Consider the following 6,574-nt stretch of genomic DNA (forward strand, 5'->3'; position numbering starts at 1 on the left):
CCTCTAGGCCTTTGTTATCTGTCATCAGTGCGGTTTATATCAGTGTCTTTCACAAGTCTTGTGTGCGTAGAGTTGTTTGTTCATGTTAAACACTTTGTTTGATGACATTGTTGTTAGCCATGGCTGATCAGAGCTTTTTAATGAGTGTTTATTGATGATATGACTTCTGATTGCACTGCCAACCAGAATTTAGTCTGATCCAAGGTAACTTGGTGTTTCTAATTTTTTTTTTTTTTACTTAAACAGGCAGGAGGTTACTGGGTTACACTGGATCAATGCAGTAAAATATAAGAAAATAAGTTGTATTTTATTTTATATTCTATGAGACCGTCTCATTTGGGGAAGTTACTGCAACGTCACCATTAATAATACACTTAAATTCAAATACAAAGATTCAGCCAGTTCACTTCAGTAAAAACAACCATTATGCCAAGAGCACAACATTAGTGGCTCAAAAACAGTTAGAGCAGGCTTCACGCATTTCTCTCTGAAAACCGCGTGGCAATTCAAATAAATGAGAGGAGGCTGAAGGAAAAATAAATATACTTTTGATATAAGAAATGGCTGATAGGAATTGTAGAGCAGTGTGCACATTATTCTGATTAAGACTAAAGGAAGATTTATGCAAAGGAAAACTGCATTACAATAGTTCAAACTATTCCACTATACAAACCTTAAACAGCTGACCTTTATTTTTACTGCTTTCTACATAGTAGATACATAGTGAAGATGGATGTGAAGCAAGATGCATGGAATTATGCAGCAAAGAAAAAACTCTAAATACAAATACATATCAGAAAAAGTTGGAACAGTATGGTAAACACAAATTAAAAAAAAAAGTTTTGCCTGGTCAACTTCATTTCATTTGTAACTGTACATCCTTTCCTGTCATTCAGACCTGCAACACATTCCAAAAAAAGGTTGGGATAGGAGCAATTTAGCTCTAGTAATCAGGTAAATTGGTTAAATAATGATGTGATTTGTAACAGGTGATTGTAACTATGATTTGGTACAAAAGCAGCATTCAAGAAACATCTAGTCCTTTAGGAGCAAAGATGGGCCGAGGATCGCCAGTTTGCCAACAAATGCGTGAGGAAAATTATTGAAATGTGTAAAAGCAATATTCAGGAAGAGATTTGGATATTTCACCTTAAACAGTGCATAACGTAATTAAAAGATTCAAGGAATCTGGAGGAATTTCAGTGTGTAAAGAACAAGTTCAGCTTAGGCTTGCGCCCAACTGTTATCTCCGATCCCTCAGGCAGCACTGCGTCAAGAATTGTCATTCATCTATAAGTGATATCACCACATGGGCTCAAGTCTACTTTAGCAAACTTTTCTCATGTGCGTAGTTGCATCCATAAATGCCAGTTAAAACTGTCCCGTGCCAAAAGGAAGCCCTATGATAACAGTGTGCAGAAGCGCCGTCGACTTCTCTGGGCTTGGAGGCATCTGGGATGGACCATCATACAGTGGAAACGTGTACTGTGGTCAGACGAAGCAGTATATCAGGTATTTTTGGGGGAGAAATGGATCAAATTACTCCATACTCGCATACTGATGGGCCAGATAGTAATTGATATGTGAAATAATCTTGCAGGCAGGATGTGTTCTGCGGGCCGTATGTTTGACACCCCTGGTTTAGAGTAATTGGCTGTGGCTCAGGAGGTAGAGCAGGTCACCTACTAATTGGAAGGTTGGCGGTTTGGTCCCCATCTGCTCCAGTGTGTATGGCAAATATGCTTGGACAAGATACTAAACCCAAGTTGGTCGTCTATATGTGTGAGATCGCTAGAAAGTACTTGCATAAGAATAGCATAGGAAAAAAGTTCTTGTATGAATGGGCGAATGAGACAAGTTGTATAAAGTGCTTTGAGTGCCCAGAGTAGAAAAGTGTTATATTTAAGAATCGCTCCATTTAGATAAGAACTTTATTGTCATTGTAGTTATACAACGAAATGTGTTTGGTAGCTCACAGAGAGGCAGGCAGCAATAAAACAAGAAGCAGCATAGTAACATAATAACCATAGTAAACGTAGTATAAGTATAAAATATAAAGTAAAAAGAAGGCACTTAGCACAATAAATAAAAAAAAATAAAATAAATATATAATATTTACAATATGGTAGTTTGAGCGCAAACAGTATAATATAATATAACAGTATTTACAGTGTGGTAATTTAGTGCAAACATTAATGTCCAGTAAATAAATGAGTAACGAGAGAGAGGGAGAGTTAGCTATTGTGTGTTGGGGGAGGGGTGACAAAGGCTACAGCTCTGGGGAAAAAGCTGTTCTTCAGTCTGTTTGTGCAGGTTCTGATTGTCCTATATCTTGAATTTTGAATTTGAATTGAAATTTAATTCAGTCAACAACAACAATAACAACAGATTATAATTTTACATAAAAGTACTCAAACAGTAACCGAAAAAGGGAATATCTCTTCCCTGATGGGAGAAGTACAAAAAGTCTGTGACCTGGATGGGTTGGGTTCTTGATGATGCAGCTAGCTCGCTTCTGTAAACGGCTAGCATAGACTGTGTAGAGAATTGGGAGTTTGGTTCCAATGATCCCCTGGGCAGTTTTGACGGTCCGGGTCAGAGCTTGACAGCAGCGTCTGAGGCAGGAGAGTTGCTACACGCTTGCACAACACAGTTTCAGATAGGAGGCTCCCTTGGCCTTGTGTGGGGGTATAACACGATGTTCTAGTCAACAAGAAAGACAAACTTTATTGTGTTGGTTAAAGCTGACATCAGCATGAAAATAAAACATCCCTGGTAACAACTGTAAGGTAGGGGGAGTTTTCTCACACAGGACAAGATCCCTGACTGGAGGTCAAAGACTGTTACCATGCAGAAGGACCCTGAAGAGAAAAAATCAGGGAGTGCTTTGTCTAAACCACGGCATCTCCCCATCAATGGCTAATCACAAATATTTCTGGTTTCCATGTGTCTAACATATGCTTTGAATTATGAACTGTACTTCACTTCTCTGTGTGCAGACTACGTGACATAGAGACATCCACAGCTGTGCAACCCAAATCTTTAACTGCCTGATTTAAAAAAAAAAAAAGAAAAAAAAAAAGTGTGAACTGCTAGATTGTCTCCTGAACTTCTATCAGTGAAAAAGAATGCCACAGTTGCTTAGTGTAGGCCTGTATTGATAACAGCACCAATTATTATAAACCCATCTAAGCTGGATTTCAGGAAAGTGAATGACAGCACAGTAAGAGTCTTACCCTATTCCCACAATCCAAGAAATTCTGGATAACCTGGCTGCTGCTACTGCTGTATTTTCTTTGCTGGACCTGAATATCTGGCTATTGGCAGGTGAAAATGTACTTCGTAGTACAAGATGTTACTGCATTCATCTGCCCCTTGGGTCTCTACCAGTTTATGGTTATGCCATTTGACCTGAAAAATGTACATGTAATGTTACCAGAGGCTAATGGAAAGATCTGAAAGGTGTTTTGTGTATCTGGATGATATCCTCATCTTATCCAGGTGCTGGAGAAGGTGATGATATCAGAAGGTGCAAACTCGGAGAGGCTAGCCTAACTGTAAATATGAAAAAAAGGCAAGTTGTTCAGGACATCTCTCAAATTTCTAGGTCATGTGACACTCCAGTGCAAGTGAGAGTTTAAATTCTGTAGTCGTTGGGACATTTTATCTACTGGCCAAAACTAACCCTGCCCTGCTGCAGAGGCACAGATCACATCCTGCCACTGTTTTTAATTAAATTGGCGACACAGATAAGCTACACAAAACCACCACTGTGCATTGTAACAAGAACAGGAAATGATACTCTACTGCATAGAGAGCCAACACCCGGTTGGAGCTTTTACTTCTCTGAGAACAGTTACAACCTGCACTTCATATGGAATCACTGCTAGCATTAGCAAGTAAACAAGCTTCAGTTATTTAGAGAAAATGTGTTTTGAAAAAGTACCATACACTTCATTACATTACATTATACATGTAATTCCATAAAAAATGTACACGGTAATTCCTCGTTAGATATAAGCTCTATGGATATAACAACTGCTGAAGGTTTCTTTCTCTAGCATTTTTAAAGTGCTAGTAAGTCTTGTTGCTGTCTTTAGCTATATGCTGCCTATGTGGGGTCCATACACCCGGATGCCACTGTCCTTGCTACCGCTACAAGCTACATGATCCCATGCTTCAACATGTTTATGATATTAACAACAGGTGCAGTAGGAATCAGGAATGGCTTCATAGGTGGACCTCACCTACATCTTTTTTTACCTCCTCATCTTTTCTGATTTCTTTTATTTTTCATATCTGCATATGTATATATTATTTTCATTTTTCCTTGTTGATATCTGATGTCTTTTCAAAGGGTTCTTTGAATGTTTTTGAGCAGTGTATAAAACAAGGTGGGTTTGTCATCATTTGTGGCTGCATTTGGTCAAAATTGATGGAATTATGAATCCAAAATGGGAGATTTTGATCTACCAATCACTGATCCCAAGCCCACTGCTAATGCAGTAAAACACATCACACAGGGGAACAGTATTACTAGTGGACTGGCCTTCCACAGCTCTGTACACAGAACAAAAGGTGGTAAGCCTCCAAAGATCAGCTTTTCAATAACCTTCAAGAAGTCTGGAGAATTATTCCTGAATACTACTTAAAGAAAGCACAACAAAGTAGCCAGTAGTCAATTCACTCTGTACATGACAGAGGTGGCAACAAAAATGGTAAAATGGTAAATGGCCTGTATTTGTATAGTGCTTTACTTAGTCCCTATGGACCCCAAAACACTTTACACTACGTTCAGTCATTCACCCATTCACACACTGGTGATGGCAAGCTACATTGTAGCCACAGCTGCCCTGGGGCGCACTGACAGAGGCAAAACTGCTGGCGCGGGCCCTCTGACCACCACCAGTAGGCAGCGGGTAAAGTGTCTTGCCCAAGGACACAATGACCGAGACTCTCCGAGTCGGGGCTCGAACCGGCAACCTTCCGATTATAAGACAAACTGCCAACTCTTGAACGACCGCCCCAGACTTTTTTTTAAGTAGAAGTACTGATAGCTGTTTAAAAAATATATTCCAGTAAAAAGTTGAGATACTGAAGCAACTTCTTTGCTCAAAAAAAGTGAAAAGTGCAGGCTCTGAAATGTACTCACAGTAAAAAAAGTAAAAAGTAGCTTCTTAAAGGACAATTCTACTAAACATTTTTGTAAAAATGTAACTGTGCTATATTAATATAATAATAAAACAATATTGGATAGAACATGATACTACAAATGTTATTCGAATCTAAATTCTAACTCTAAGGACTGTACTCAGCTTGAGTCTGTTATGTAGCACACAAGCAGTGAAAGGGAATTTTAAAAAATAACAATTTTCTGTTGCCTACATTGTATAGGGTAACTTTGCATCCACACCTAAACAGTAAAATGAGTACAGTCAAGGGCTACAGTGGAATTCAGCAGGTAGGGGAACCCTAAGGTCTGTGTAGTAGTTCAGAATAAGGGAAAGAATCACAACTCCCAATAATTTCTTATAAGACCTTCAGCAGATTTTCTTAGTGTACAGGCTGTGATCAGGTTACCCGCTCCTCTTTATTTCTGCTACACTTGATGTAACCTAAATCTGACCATGAGGACCACAGCCACTGAGCACCAGTCAAACACACAGCATTACTGTGAATTCACCACAGGACTGCATATATATTTGAATAACACAAAGCTGGTATAGCTTAGTTTGTTTTGCAGAATTTTTTACAGCATGAAATTAAATAATTTATCAAAACACACCATATACGATTCAGTACATGGTTAAAGTGATGGCTTTACATGCAAGCTCAACATATGCAGTTTATCAAGCGTCACTGAGCAGTCCTTACCATTAAATCTAACCTCTCTTCTTTCACTCCTGTCCTCTCTGTCTGCAATCATTCTGGTGCTGTGCAAGAAAAAAGAAAACCCAACCCTCTTTAACCCCTGCCTATAGCACATGATTGTGCCTCTTTCATCTCTTTTTATGCGACATCCCCCTGGTGATTAATACACGAACAGGATTGACTTTCACGTGTTACTGTTCAGGCTTAAATCAGTTTGATGTTTGAAGGCCCGCAGTGACGTGAAATAATGACTTCTCCCATATCCCTTAAACCAAAAATAATGAGCCTCTTTTGAAAATGTAAGCAGTAGAAATTACAGCTATTTGTTTAGAAATGTAGAGAGAAAAGTAAAAGTAAAAGCTGTCAGAAAAACTCAAGTAAAGTAAAGATACCTGAAAATTCTACTTAAGTGCCGTAACAAATACTTCGTTACTTCCCTCCTCCAAGTGGCAAGGGGGCAAGAAAACCTCTGAAACTCGAGGTAAAAGACAAACTTCCCCTGCAATCTGCATACAAACAACACATTTATAGTGAATGATGCTGTCCTCTACATGCTTCATCATGTGCTAGCTCATCTGGAGGAATCTGGCACTTTTATGAGAGTTCATTTTTCAAACGCTTTCAATACTATTCAACCAAATATACTCAAAGACGAGCTCACAGAGATGGGAACAGATTCTTCCTTTGTTTTCTAAAGTCACAG

The sequence above is a fragment of the Oreochromis niloticus genome, linkage group LG17, assembly GCF_001858045.2.
Source record: "Oreochromis niloticus isolate F11D_XX linkage group LG17, O_niloticus_UMD_NMBU, whole genome shotgun sequence".
Taxonomy (NCBI): Eukaryota; Metazoa; Chordata; class Actinopteri; order Cichliformes; family Cichlidae; genus Oreochromis; species Oreochromis niloticus.